Below are 15,876 nucleotides of genomic sequence, written 5' to 3'. Positions count from 1 at the left end.
CCATTCAAGGTCTCGGCACTGGTACATCTTTGCGAGGATGAAGGTCCTGGCTCCTTTCTCAGCCTGGCACCACTCCACCGGGTTGGCAACATCATCACTGCCTGGAGTACATGGAGCTGTGAGGCCTTCCCTGGCCTGGGCTTACTGTGGCATTCGGCTTGAACAGGTAACATTTTGTGTTATCATTTCTATGAGGCTTCCCCTTTCTTGGTGTTTTATCAGAAGTAGGTTTTTATTTGCTGGGGAAGGGCTTTTTTAAAAAAGATTCTGTGCCAAACACTGTTACTTTGTTGATAACTTCTTCACTTCCCAGTCTGATATACATTAAAGAAAAGAAAAACCCAGGAAATGCTCCACACTTGCATTTCTAGGGCCCTGGAGTCCCTTGCTAGGCTGCTTTCCCCTTTCCAACTGTCAGATTTTCCATGTTTGTTGTATATATAGTGACATATACTGTGACAGCTATGACTAGCAGAAAGGCTAGAAAAAAGAGAGTATCCATCCATCCTCCTAGAAGAAGAAACAAGTGTGATTTAAAAACATGTGATATCATAAAATGTATGTACCGGCCGTAAAAAAGTTCCCTGGTTCCTAGGAAACACAGATTGTTTTATATCCATGGTAACAGGTAAACATCAGCCCTGGCTTTAATCCCGTCTGATTAATCAATGACAACACACCTTAATCCAGTTAATTAATGATGATGAGCACATCACAGAAAGTCAGCCAGCCAGTGACCCATGCTTTGAGTGCACAATGGACTGACTCCAGCATATACGCTCTAAACTCAGCCTGCTACTCAGGCTTGAACCCACCCATGCTCCATCACACCACTCCTGAGGAGGTCGTATTTTCAGTGCCACCCCAATCAGTCCCCGAGCCAAGGCTTCGTCAGGGGTTGACATCTGCTCAGTTCAGTGAGACTGCCCTTACCAGACAGCACTCCCTTACTGAAGTGAGCCATTATCCATTTCTTTTATTTCTTCTCTGCTCTTTCTTCTTCTGTTACAGAGTTATGACTGCCTCATTGGGCAAGAGGTAGTCTGTAGCAAGGATGACCTATGTATCTGTCTACTCCCTGCATAGCTTCCTCTTATTCCCAACTTTAAACTGCTAAAAATGTCATTGACTAGAAGAATTGGTATAGTTGCCACCACACATGAATTATCTTTTCCTTAGCTTCCATTTCTGCCTTGTCCAGCAGAAACTTTCCATACAGCTGCGTGAGCAGTAGAGTCCTTTGTGGTACCTGAGCACCTCCTCACTCCCCCCTTGTCTTTTCCTGTCTAACTTCACCCTTTTCAATGACACCCAGGCATTATTCCAGGAAGCATAATTATATTAGGAGTTAGTAGACCATATATTCCCAATTTTTAACCAAAATTTTGCTAGAAGCTATGGAAAAGTTGAAGTTATTAATAGAATTTTGCAAGCTTCAACCTCTTTGGGGAATTATAGAATTTGAGGCAATGTAGGCACGTTTGAGGTCGTATGAGGATATCGATGACTCAAATAAATCCACCTAATGTTACTCAAAAGGTCTCCGTTTCCCTCCAAGACATATTGGGGTATACTTTCCACTGTTATGGGAAAGGATTTGAAAGGATTAAGGGACTAAAAGTACGCAATAGACTTATTGATGTTTCCCTGATCATAGATCAAATATGCTTGGCAAAATGAATTAACTTGTGCTTTTCCCTTCCAGATCATAGAAGTAGAAATGGGATGGGGTGCATTGAGGCAGGACCAGCCTATAAGCATCAACAAAAATGTACAGTGATTGCTCAAACAAAAATATATGAAGATAGCTATTAGTGAACTCAAGAGTCAAAAAAAATAATGTGGTAGATGCTGCACTGACCTCCATGACCTTCTGAAAAGGCAAAGCCAGAGGATACCATTTCTGAGCGGACACAAAGAGAAGGATGCAAAGATAAAGTAACACTTGTGGCTTTGAAGTATGGTCAGAATCTTAGATTCATAATACATAATATAGAGAAATATGCAAGAGTGAGGTCTGATTGTAGACTAACTTTGATCTAAATCAAGAGGGATGAGTAATGAGAAAGGACAGACACATTGCAGCCATATCACAAAGGTTTGGGCTTTATCTACAGAGTTGAGACTTTATCTACAGGTTCTGAGAACCCAAGGAAGGGAAGCAGGCATGACGATGGTCAGGCCTAGAAGTCAGAGAAGCAGGGAGCACCTAGAGAAAGAGAGGCCAGCTGGGATCTGAGGGAAGATGAGAAAATAAGCCGAGTGCACTGAGGTGCGTGAGAGGGCTTCAGAGGTGGAGTCAATGGGATCTAATTCATTTGCGATTCCCAAGGCAGTAACTCAGATGGTTCACAGCAGAAACCCAGTGAAGTGTTCTGGATTGCAGAGAGGAGTCCGATTTCTGGGGGAAGCAGCTGGGTGACTAGTCACGAAGCAATGCATCCCCTAAAACTGGTGGATCACTTCCTGTTTTCATACCACTTGTCAAAAATTGCTGCTGCACCTCTGATGTGTCGTTCCTAAAGGCACAGGCATCCCAGCTCTCATAGGCACTCATCTCCTCGACTTGCTTCTGTCTCTCTGCTGCAGATAGAGAATAGTCAGAGCTCTCTGGGTTGTTTCGTGTTGTTTATCTAAAAGGGAAATGAAGGCTTCCAAAGACCAACCGGTTCCTGCAGGATTGCACGCTTATGTGGCAGCGGCAGGCACAAGTCCATTGCTTCACTGTTCGGTTTCATGGTCTTCCTGCTCCACCCAGCAATGGCACTGTAGGGGTCACTAGAACTTCATCATTTACGGTGCTTCCTGACCCCAGGATAGCATGTTTAGTACCTGACCTCTCGGCATGAGCATTGCCTATCCTCCATGAGCAACATCATTCTCTGCTATTTGTGCAATTGCAACTTCCCTGCATTAGGAGGTAAAACTGCCATAGTCTTCAGATTCTGTCGTTGCTTTGCTGGCGAGTATATTAACACTCAAAACAGCACCAACATGAAGAACACTCTGATGAAAAAAGGAGCAGAGCACTGACATTGAATTAGTGCCACATAATGAAACATCTTGCCCCTTCTCTACATCCAAGTTCCAGCCTCCCGTCCAGTGCAGAGGCTGGCTGCCTTGGCGATGTTTCTCTCAGTTTCCTTCATCTTCTGAATTCTTGGCACTTCACGGGCTGGGGAGCAGGACACATCTAGGGAGGGTGGTTCTCTTTCCACTCAAAGCCTGGATTTGAGCTCAGCTCTGCTTGAGCATCTGGGCTCCATCTCCAGAACCTTTCACAACATGACCCAGTTCTTCTCCCAAAATGACTTCGTTATCATCATTGCGGATGACAACGTTCCAAGGTTTTTCAGGCCCTTTATGGGGGATTTAAAAAGCAATTGTTGTTCAAGATCTCCAAAAACGCCAAAGAAATCATTAACTCACTGCAGCAAGTTGCCAAACAAACCTAACTGCTGAAGTGCTGCAGGCTTCAAAGCCCTTTTTAGCTGATGGCTGAAGGTGCTAAGGGAAATACTGGATGAGATTCTCATGCATGTAAGGCTTTTTAGTTGTTGTTTTAGTCATGCTTACATTTCGAGAGCAGCACTATGGGAAAATATTATCAAGAAATTTGAAATTAAAGCAGGAAATATATATACACCTACATGTATTTTTTTTTTCAACAAAGAGGCAGGTCAAACTTCAGCCCCTGCCCACTCTGATTTCTCAATATTGCTGAAGTTATTTGACCTCCTTGGACCTCAACTTACTCACTCTAATTATATAATGGTAATCACGGGTCCTAAGATGCTACACCAGGCACCCTGACAGGAACCGAGAAGGTACAGGACAAGCAAGAACTGGAGCCAAGGTGCACACAGTGAAGCAGGCATCTGGCATCTGGCTGTGGCCCCTGCCCTGGTGCAGTCACCTCTACTTAGAACAGTGCTGGTGTACAAATGAATCCGTAGCATCCCAGGCTCAGCTGACCCCTCAGAGACGTCACATGGACGGAGAGGTCTTTGAGGGCGTGACTGACTGCTGCCCTCCGGCCCCAATCACACTTCTGTCAGATCCGTGACCCTGGTATTACTCCCTTTGGGCTTTATCCTCCAGTGCTGTAGATCAGAATACGAATGGCCACTGGCTCATGAAGTCTCTGTCAGCGTCAGTTAGGAAGCTACACTGAAGCACTCGGTGTAGTGCCGCGCACACAGCAGGCAGAGTTACTAAGCAGCCACTTGACAATCTTGGCTTCCCCAGCAGAGACACTGAGGGGCCAGCCACAACAGTCACACTCACCGGCATCACACTCCACATAGGGGAGAGAACATTTACTACAAGTATGGGTCATCTTGGTGGAAATCAAAGTCGCTGCCATCATCTTGTATAAATATTACTTTAGCAGAACTGCCAAATAATAACAGTAACAAACCATTTCATACAATGGGTGGATCGGTAACAACACACAGAGAGAGAAAGAGAGAGATAGATAGAGAGAGAGAGAGAGAGAGGAACAGAGGACCACCCAAGGAGGCATCTGTGTTTCCTGCATGTAACAGTACGCACACGTTTTTTTAGATAAATTTATTACAAAATCAAATAAGAAAAAATAAAACACAGCTAGGTAAGTCCCAATGTGAATGCTGGTATCAATGTTTAAGTTAGTGATGGACTTGAGAGAGGAACTGAAAGGAAATACAATTTAAATATAAACAAACACACTGAACATTTTGTTCGTATCACAAACATATCATATGATGTAAAATTAAAATAGTCACAATGCTACCACTTCCTAATGTTGAAGGACATATTTTTCATCAATTTTATGGGCAATCATTTGCATTTATTAACACTGACCTAAATTCCCTTTTTATCTTTTATTTTCCTCTTAAATCCATAGTTTACTCTCTCTCTCTCTCTCTCTCTCTCTCTCTCTCTCTCTCTCTCTCTCATACACTTAGTCAAAAATAATCTAAGTTGTTTACTCCCCTGGAATTTTTTTTCTTTTTGCCTTGGGTTTCAGTTTTAAAATAATAAATGCTGTGCCTCTGCACTCAGTATTGCTGGCTGTAAGGCATGAAAGAACACAAATAAAAAGAATCAATTTTATACTAATCCCACGGCCACCCATTCAGCCTGCTAAGTCTAAATTCCAACTTAGTCAAAAATAATCTAAGTTGTTTACTCCCCTGGAATTTTTTTTCTTTTTGCCTTGGGTTTCAGTTTTAAAATAATAAATGCTGTGCCTCTGCACTCAGTATTGCTGGCTGTAAGGCATGAAAGAACACAAATAAAAAGAATCAATTTTATACTAATCCCACGGCCACCCATTCAGCCTGCTAAGTCTAAATTCCAATGTGTGACAAAAACACAGAGAGCGGCAGTGTCGGGCAGGACCGCCTAAGAGAACTGTCTCTTGGGACGGCTCCTTTTCTTGGGTCACCAGCCAGTATGTGTTTTCTGTAAAAGATGCCCCCCACTCCAAAGCTGGGCACACAAACTTCTTATTCCTGGACAAGACACTTGCTCCAGGTTCCTGTAAATGGAGTCAGCTTCAGACCTCCTCTCCCGTTCCCAAGTAAACCCGGGGCAGTCTGAGTCAGCCTTCTGCTTCCTGTCTTCTGGGTTGTTAAAAGAAGGAGGACACGTGACTTAGAGCAATGAGGGGCACCGGCTGCAGACCCACAGGAGTGGGCTGTGATTCTTGATAGAAGACGCGCAGCTTCTGCATCTGTCAGGAATGCACTGCCCACCTCTGATGGAAATGTTGTGCTGTCACAAAAGCGGTTCATCTTTTCTCCAAGAACCGTGTGTGCAGAGGTTTATCGAGTGTTGACTACATGATGCCACAACATGTAGCGTTCTCCCTGGCTGCCTGCTGTTTGAGGGTTCCTTGCAGCTTTCTGTCCTGTACGCCTTAATATTTGACTGGTCCTTCCCACTTCCTTCTTATAGGCAGGAAAAAGCAAAGAAATGAAGCAAACAGGGCCGCCACCAAATCGAAGGGTTTCTTGAAACCATCAGTTTGAGGAACCTTGTCAGAAGCCTTATTCTGCAAGCACAGCAGAAGCTGGGGACGGGTAGAGTTGCACATGTTAGCCATAAATTCATAATAAAAAACCAAGGTTAGGTTTGTAAGTTAAGAAATATACTCTTAAATCTCACACAGGTAAATTAAGATGCCAAAGTAGAAATTAGAAATACTGTGAATCAGCAAAAACTACTGTATTGAATGAAAGCAAAAGGACAAAAAATGATTAACATAAGAATAAAGATCACTGAAATAAAAACTAACAGTACAGATGGTCAGTACAACAAAAGGCTTGTTCTTTCATAGAATAATATATTAATATTACTTGGGCAGTTTGATCAAGAAAGGAGAGAAAAAAATATACCATTGTGGGGGAGATAAACACTAAAACTACTCTAGAAACTGAAATAATCAATCATGAGCAAATAGAAAACAATCATTGAAACATTTAAATGAAGTAGAAAAGTTGACTAAAAATGCAATTATTACACTATGACACAACAAGAAAGAGTACTTGCTCATTAGTTAGAATATTTTCTAATCAAAAGCTACACCTCACTGGCTTGACTAGCAAAATTTACATATATTTAAAGGAAAAATAATAATAATCTGAAATTCTTCCCTAGGTAGAAAAAATATGGAAGCATGTTCAAACACTTTGTAATATAAACATGATTTTTGAAATCAAAAATGCAAAAGATAGGAAGAGACCAGCTATAGGTAATTTGTTTATGAGTACAGAGAGAATATATACATATTTTAAAAATAAAGGAGAGGTGGAAGGGCAGGGAAAGGGATGTGAAAAAATTAAGATGTGTTCTGTACATGTGCCAACTCCCTGTGAGAAATTATAGTCACCATGTACTGCAAACAAGTACTAATAAAAAATTTTAAAGTCACAAAATACTAATTTCTTGTTACAAAGAATAACCCAGAGCAAACAAGTCATATTTATTTACTGAAAGCAAGGTTACTTTAAGGCTATAAAATAAAACCGTACAGTTTGCCAAAATAGCAAACTAGGAAACAAAATACTATCTCATCTGACACATAGAAAGCAGCTGATATAATTTAACACTCATTTTTAATTAGAAAAACTCTTCATAATTACTGGAAAATTATTTGCCTGATAAGTGTACCTATAAACACATACAGTAAATATTGCATGTAATGTAAAATATATTTAAATTTTTCCTTTGAGTAGGTCAGAAGACAAGACTATTCTGGAACACATTTCCTGTATGGTAAGACAGGAAAAATAATGAAGGAAAACAAAATTTTCAGTGATGAAATAATATTCATCAATTTTAGTCATTATAATTATGTATTTATAAAATCCAAAATAACCTGTAATTCAGTTAAAAACAAAGCTTCAACAAATTTTGCTAAATGAGTGTGAAGTAAACACTATTTCCTGAGAAGCAATAAAAATTGGAAATTAATCTAAAAGAAAAGCACAATTTGCAGCCACATTAAGAATATCAACTGAACAAAAATAAATTTCACAAAGCAAAGCAATAAATATAAATGAAATTTCAGAGAAATTGAAGACCTTGTAATTTCAAACATCAATTTCTTTTCTTTGCCTAATGGGAGTGCTTCTATTGTTTCTTAAAAGTACACCCATGATCCTTGTTTTGGCATAAGAGGAAGAGTAAATTTTCTTTTGGATAGTTTTATTAGGAAGAATTTTAAAATTTTTATTTAAGTACTTAAAAAGATTTTTAAGTGCTGTTTTTATCAAACAATAGCCTGCAACAGTGATATGTAAAGGACTTTCATGAAAATGCAGTATACTCACAAATGAGTTTTGTCCTTGCTAGACACTACCAATAAAAATATAAGCTCTTTTCTTCTGCATCTTTTCTGGTCTTTTGCTTCCTCATATGTAAATACAGAAAACCCTAAGACAAAGAAAATTGCAGGATACTCTCTATAGATATAGTTTCCAATCATGAAGCACTATTTGAAGAAACAGTGGGATGTGCTTCATGAAGGACACACCCTGCTGAATCAGGACAGATTTGTCCTGAAGATGGGTTGCATCACACTTAGACTTCTGGCAACTAAAATGAATGCACAAAACCTAAGCGTTCTGATCTGCACATAATTTTAAATAATGACAACTTTGAAACATACTTGTAAAGTTTCTTGGTAATGAAAATTTAAAGCCACTTATTTCCCGCCCTATTAAAGGAACCAGCCAGTTAAAATGTTTAAACTGATCACTTTGTGAGTTTTGGAGACGTATGCGTCAAGCCTAGAAGTAGAGCTCAGAGCTCTGTCTCCATTTCTTCATCTGTACTGTGTTTGAATGTTCATCTTTGCATGGCTTTAGTGGTTTCTGAAAGTATTTAATTTTATAGCCCCAATTTATTATGATCTAATGGTGTTTCCCTTTCATCAGTTTCGGTAAAGTGTAGAAACCATAACTTTCTTTTGTACCACACCACCCTACAGTGTTTATGTTTTAAATATTGCTGCTACACACATTAAATGCTACATCAGTGGTATATATTTTTTTCTTCAACTGCCAAGCATAAATTAAGAGAGTAAAAGTGAAATGGAAACATTGGATTTATTGACATTTTTGTTCTTTTTAACATTATTTCTTATTTCCTAATTTTCTAAGACCCCTTCTCTATGATCATTTCTTTACTGTTAAAGATTCCTGCTCATTTTCCATTCTCTAAAATGTCTTATTTGCCTTGTTACTGAGTGATATTTTCTCTGGCTTACTATCCTGAATTCTTCCCCTTCCCCACCCCAGAAGGTAGTACCACTTTCTTCTAGTTTCAGATAAGGAAATCTGCTGTCTTTGGAATGGTTTTGATATAAATGAGATGTCATTTCTCTCGTACAAGTCTCAATATTTTCTCATCTTCTTTACTTATATTTGAGTTTATGTTTCTTTGACCTTTTGTTACTGGGGCTTTGGTCCCCATCTTGAATCTGAAGGTTTATTTCTTTTCTTTAATGTGGGACATTTTTGGCCATTATTTCTTGTTTATTTTAACTGTTATGAAATTCTACACATTCATGGGTTGTCACATGATATTTAATACACATACATTTTGTGTAATGTTCAAGTCAATGTAAGCATATCTATCTAGTGAAATATTTATTATTTGATGTGATAAAAAAATTAAAAAAAATTTTTTTTCAGTTGCTTTGAAACAAACAGTCCATTGTGTTAGTGTTAGCCTCACAGCACTGTGGCAAAATACCTAAAAGGTGACAAAGTTTATTTTGGCTCATGGATTCTGAGTCTAAGTTTATTGTCAACTGACTCCATTGCTTTAGGGCTCCAGTAAAGCAGAACATCATGGCAGGGACTGTGAGTGAAGAGAAGATGCTCACCTCATGAAGTCCAGGAAGCAGAGAGAGAGAGAAAAAGAAGGCTCTGGCTCCTCCAGAACACATGCCCAGAAGCCTAGTGTGCTTCCACTGGTCCCCACCCACCAGTGGTTTCTCCACTTCTCAATAGCGCCGTGAACTGGGGACCAAGCTTTCAACACATGAGCCTTTAGGGGCCATGTGAGGTTCAAATCATAGCAATCCTTAGCTATAGTCATCAAATATATAGAAGGCTGTTTCAGTTTGATTGTGGCATTTTCACATAAGCTTATATTTTGATAATATCCATCCCCATTACCCTCCCTTATACCTGCTTTTCCTTTCCAGAGTCCCATTCCTCCTATCTAACAGTCTCCATTTTCCCTTCTACTTACTTTATTTTTGGTACTGGGGATCGAACTCAGAACTTTGTGCTTGTGAGGCAGGCAGCAGAACCACTGAGCTAAATCCCCGGCCCCTTCTACTTTCATGTCACCTTTTTACCTAAGATTCTACATATGAGGGAAAACATGATGCTTACCTTTCTGAACTGGCATATTTCATTTATGATTATTTTCAGTTCCATCCATTTTTCTGCAATTGACGTGATTTTGTTTTTCTCTTTGGTCAAATAATGCTGCATTATCTATATACACCACATTTTCTTTATCCAGTCATCCATTGATGGGTATCTAGCCTGAACTCATAATGTGCATATTGTGAGTTGTCCCATAGAAAACACCGGTATGAAGTTATCTCTATAGTATGCTGACTTTAATTGCTCACCGCTGAGTCATGTAGCTGAATCATATGGTAGATCTATTTTAAGTTTATTGAAACTCCATACTGATTCTCACAGTGACTGTATTAATTTACATGCTCACCAACACACATGTATAAGAATTCCTTTTTCTCCATATCCTTGCCAGTCCTACTTCTTTGTTGTTGCTGCTTTTTTATTATTTATTTATTTGTTTTATTTTTGAAACAGGATCTCACTATGTCACTCAGGCTGGCCTTAAATTCACTATGTAGCCCAGGCTGGCCTCAAACTCAAGGTGCTCCTCCTACCTCAGCCTCCTGAATTTTGGGATTGCAGGCATGCACTATCATACCCAGCACTGGTTTTTGTCTTGTTTTGTTTTGATGATAGCCATTCCTACTGGGGAATGTAGTTTTGATTTGCATTTCCCTGATGGCTAGAGATGTTGAACAATTTTTCATGTAAGTATTGGTGATTAATATTTCTTCTTTTATGAAGTATCTGTTCAGGGCATTTGCTCATGTTTGATTGGATTATTTGTTGCTCTAAAGATAAGTTTTTGAGTTCTTTCTATATTCTGCATAGTATTCCCTGTTGGAAGAGTACCCATTAAAGAATTTCTCCCATTCCATAGGCTGTCTCTTCACCCAGTTGTTTCCTTTGCTGTGTAGAAACATTGAAATTTGATGCAATTGCATTTGTTGATTGTTACAATTATTTTCTGAGCTACTGGGCCCTGGTTAGGAAGTCATTGCTACACCTATTTTTTTTTCTTTTTTTGTGTGTGTGTGCCAAGCTGTCATTTAGTTAAAAACAAAAATTTAAAAATGAAACCATAATAAAACTATGAATTCAGAGGGCACTCTTTATAATTCTAGTCATCTATAGTTCTCCATGAAGGAAAGCCTCAATTCTCCATCCCCTTCCTTGTCTTTCTGCCATGAAGTACAGGAAAGAGGAGTGGAAGAAAAAGCTCACTATCCAAATTCTCCTCCTGCTTACAACTTTCCTTTTCTGAAGGAGTTTCTTCAAAGTATACTTCAGACCTTTCAAGAATCTTGGCTTCAAATTCCTAAACACATAACACTGCAACATCCTTCAATAGTAACTCAAAAGCATTGGTTTCCACTCTGCAAAAATACAATCTTTAAGCCTATAACTGGAATCACCAGATCAATATAAAAAGTACAGTACCAAGCTGCACTGGTATATTTCCATATTAAGAACTTCAAAATATACTTCTCACCAAGACCATAGTTCTTGCATTAGTTTTCAGTCCACTATGAACAAATCATTTGCTGCATGTAAACATGTAAAGAACTATAAACTACAGCAATCATAAATGTCTGTAAAAGATAATACCTTCTTTAAAAAACAATAAGCTATTATTGCATTGTTTTCAATTTTACAAAAACAAAACAACCACATGGTTGTTGCCAGTTCTGAGTTCATTGTAATAAAAATGGTCCTAGTTCCTGGTTAAAGTCAGAAAGCAATTCATTCTCTTCAATAGATGTCTTCTAGTACTGGCGGCAAGATTTGTTTGGTATTCTGTCCATTAATAAAGTTATATACCAAAAACTACCCCCTGACACAGTACTGTGCTGAAAGCAGTTTTCCATCAGGAGAGGGACCTGAAAAAGCAATTTCTTCTTTACTCAAGTATGAGTCACATACAAAGTTACTCCTCAAGCATCTGATCATGCAAGATCCTGTCTTCTGCCGGCATATCATGCTGCACACCCACATCCAGCAGATCCCACATATTGCAGGCTCTGGCAAAGTTCAGCTGGAGCCAAGCTTTTTGCCTTTCAGATCTAACTTTTCCTTCTCCTGACCTGATAACTGGAAGTTTCTCATCTATGACTCTGTAGCCCCATTGCATTATCTTCTGCAATTAAGCAGCCGACTACTTTTTTATGATTAGAAATGAAGAGAAGTGTTTTAGTTCTGGAATAGCACATTAGCTGAGCCCACTAGAAGCCTAAATCATTATCAACCATCTTTCTAACCTTGTCAGCCTTTTTCAGAGCATACTTTGGGTCTTCAGGAAGAACCATTAGTATCCTGCCATCAGGGTATTCAGCCAGAATTCTTTATTTCTTTCCAGCCCACATATTTTACAGCACTTATACACTGGTTGTGAAAAAGCAGGTGTTGGGTTTCATCTTCTGGATCTGAAGCTGTGTAAAACATTCCACAAACATTACAGGACACTGCTCCAATTTTTTTTTTTTTTTTTTTTTTTTTCAGCATCTATGACTAACTGTTTTTCATCAGCTTTCTCTGCTTCTTTTAGTTGCAAATCTTTTGGAATTGTTATCTCCAGATGGGAACTACATTTAAGCCAAGAATGATTTTCCCTGTTATCACTGTCCATAGATATTCGATTATTGGGTGCATTGTGCTGTTTGGGAACTGAACCTGGAAAGTTTCTTTCTCCTTGTATCAATTTTTGCTTGACTGAGCAGAGGTAAAACAGCAGTGGTGTTTTCTACTAGATTGTTTTCCAGCTTGGATTCCAAGTATAAGCTGAAATTCTTATTTGGTGCTGAGTCAGAAGAAGGTTTCGCCTGATTATCCGATGGAGGTCAGGAGAAGGTCCCATCAGATTATCCAAATGACAAGTTGTAGTTGCCCTCTTTGTGGTTTGAGTAGCCTCAACTTTAACACCATTAATTTTATCTTCTTTGTATTCAATGTCCTTCATCTTGTTCTGTTGCCAAGTTACATTTTTATCATGTTGTTTTGTCCCTAAAAATGTATTTTGAGTCACCGGATGATGCATTTCTAAAACTGGTGGTGAAAACCCAGTTTGTAATAAGCCCAATTTGGGGTGAACTTGAAAGTCCAACTTCTTGATGTACAGAGTTGAAATTTTTTGACAGTTTAATTTCAGTCCAGTTGAAGTGCTTCTTAGTTGGGCTGTTTATTCCAGTTAGAGCACATCTCACAGGCTTTGTTTTTCTACTGGGGAAGAAGCAATTACACTGCAAATCCTGCCCTGTTTCCTTCTGGTGAAGTATTTCTCTTCTAATATCCGCCTCTTCCAATTTTATTTCAGTGGGTATCTCTTCCTATGCACTTTCTATCTGAGAATTTTTTGTTTTGTTTTGTTGGGGGGGGCTGGTTTGTTTGTTTGTTACCTCTACAGTATCTAACTCAATTTCACCAACCATTTCTTCACAGAGCTGGAGAATACTCCCTCATTTGCTCTTTCCTGCTTGTTCCAACTCCTCTACACTTTTCTGGCACTGAAAGCAGTGGACTTTTTTGGATTTGGGGCTAGTACCCATTCGTGTATGATCTAACTTCTTTAACTCATCCTTTTTAGAAACCACTGAAGTAGCCACGTTCCATCTTTTTAATCTCAGAATTTTTTTGATTGTTTGCTTCTTCTTTTCTAGCAGTCTTCTGAAGACATTTTTTTCAGGCCCTTCGATGGACTGAGAACTGCAAGTGTGAGCTATGTGATCCTCTGCTTTTTAATTGTTTCCTTTTAGAGAATTTATTACTTCATTAATTACTGAAGATTCATCCTCTTTAGAATCAGACTATATATTTCTAGTATTTTTCTCTCCACATGTTTTTTTACTTGTTCTAATTTTATGAGATTTACTTTGAATATTGTCACAATGCTCTTTTCTTGTTTTGGCAACTCTGTTTTGCTGCTTCAACTGGACCCTGAGGGTCTCTATTGTGCAAAGACGTTGTTGAACATTCCGTTAACTGTAGTCTTCATGATCTCTGGTTAAGCTACTCATTTGCTTTAGGGGTTTAGTCTAATTTTTTCTGGCATGATTTTCTTTTTATTGATACTTCCTGTGAATGACCTTTCAGTTACCATATTTTTATAAATGTATTTAATAGCTGTTTTTAATCGTTGGAAGTTATCTTTGATGACCTTGTACTCATGCGTGTTCCCAACTCAGGCTGATTTATGGTACTTTCACTGGAAGATTTAACCAATGACTTCACGGCTTCCTTTGAGTTTGATTTTTGATTGGACTGTTTTGAGAACCTTGAATTTCTATTTCTGAATTCTTATCTTCACTTCCTTTAATACCATCAGAGTAATTTTCTTTTGGTTACTCTTGAATGGACATCACTCCCAAATAATGTCTTCCTGTTCTGAGTAGTCCTGAAGAGGACTTTTGTGACCTTCTGTGTGCAAATGCTGAGTATCTAGTGTAATAACTGAGGAATGGGTCTTTAAAATAAACCTTAATGGATGCCAACATACATTTTCAAAAGAATGCTAGCTTGCTTCAAGTAAGGTTTCTGCTGTCATAACTAGAACATGAAAAAAGCAGGAACAAATGATGAAAAATAGTTGCTTTTCTTAGCAAGGCAATAGAAATCTGAAGAAAATTTAATTCTAATTTGATATTTCAGAAGATTTTTTATGAAAAGAGACTTAGGTCTCATTTAATCTGCTTTGTTGATTTTTAATTCATGCTAATTTCAGGCCTCTGGCCCTGTTGCTGGGGGAGTTATTGATCACTGACTTATTTTGACAAATCAGTTAAGACCTTTTTTCTTCTGAAGTCTGCAGTTACTGGGTTTTGACTTATCTGAAGCGTATCTCATGGCCCACACATTTCCTTGCTTGTTTGAGTCGGTTTGTTTGAGGTTCTTGTTTGATTTCCTTCGTTTAATGGAATATTCTGTCTATACAGATTTCCTTTCGTGCTGCCATTTAATTCTTTTCCCACAGAACAGAATTGATGTTTCAGCCACTGTAACTCATGGACATCTGATAAAACCACCCCTTACAACCCTCTTTCAGCTCATGAACAGCACCCTGCTCAGGGCAAATGTAGAGAGTGCAATCCTCAGTAGCCCAAAATAAGAATATATACATTATATATAATATCACTGCCCTTATTGAGATGGACATCACGTGTCGCCTTTTAAACTGACTGATGGTGCCTCTACTGAAAGGCTCCTCTACTTCCTTACTCCTGTAGATTTGGGAATCCCTGAGGGTCCGACTGCTGCCCCAGCAGCCTCACATCCGGGTCTCGCAGGTGCTCAGTGCTCTGGCCAGCTGCACCTATTTTTAAAGGGCTCTTTTAGTGTCGGTTCATTCACGCTACGACCTGACACCACGAATATCATATCTTGCATAGTAACCTGTTAAAGGTTCTCAATATTGTTTGCTTTTCAGGCTGTGTGACTTCTACTTCTTACTTTAGGATTCACCGATTCTTTCCTTCGTGTGCTCCTTTCTGCTACTGAATCCATGCACTGATTTTGTTATAATTTTATTTGCTACGTTTTTCTGTTTTAAATTTTCCATTTGATTCTTGTTTAAATCTATTTTACTTTGACAAGGTTTTCTGTTTTATCACTGAAGCTTTCTAACATTTTTATTTGTTTCAGTCATTTTCATAATGGCACATTGAAATTTTTATAATGGTTTCTTGAAAATCATAGTCAGGATATTCTAATATCCCTGTCATTTTGGTTGATTGTGTTCTTTGATCCAAGGTAATGAGAATTCAAGAGCTCCGTTAAAGGCTGTAAATTTGTATTTTGCAGAAGTGGAAAAATAGGCAATTTAGATCATACCCTTTACTGAGAATACAACCTCCACTGTGGTGTGTGTGTGTTGTGTGTGTGTGTGTGTGTGTGTGTGTGTGTGTGTGTGAGATAGTAGTATTAAGTTGCTGGGTTAAGCTCCAGTTGAAAAACCCAGAGAAATAAGCTCAGTGGTCAAAGGCACATTCTCTGCTAGGGCCTTAGTTAATGTCTA

The 15,876-nt window shown here is 38.7% G+C and overlaps 1 pseudogene; it reads right to left on the bottom strand.

Annotated features, from left to right (window-relative positions):
- Nucleotides 1-11,624: 11,624 nt before the first annotated feature.
- Nucleotides 11,625-14,224, bottom strand: LOC104862857 (annotated as a pseudogene).
- Between the last annotated feature and the right edge of the window lie 1,652 nt (nt 14,225-15,876).

This window comes from Fukomys damarensis, unplaced genomic scaffold, assembly GCF_012274545.1.
Source record: "Fukomys damarensis isolate Sample0158 unplaced genomic scaffold, DMR_v1.0_HiC HiC_scaffold_17, whole genome shotgun sequence".
NCBI lineage: Eukaryota > Metazoa > Chordata > Mammalia > Rodentia > Bathyergidae > Fukomys > Fukomys damarensis.
The sequence above is the reverse complement of the archived record's forward strand: the minus strand, read 5'-3'. Positions and strand labels throughout refer to the sequence as shown.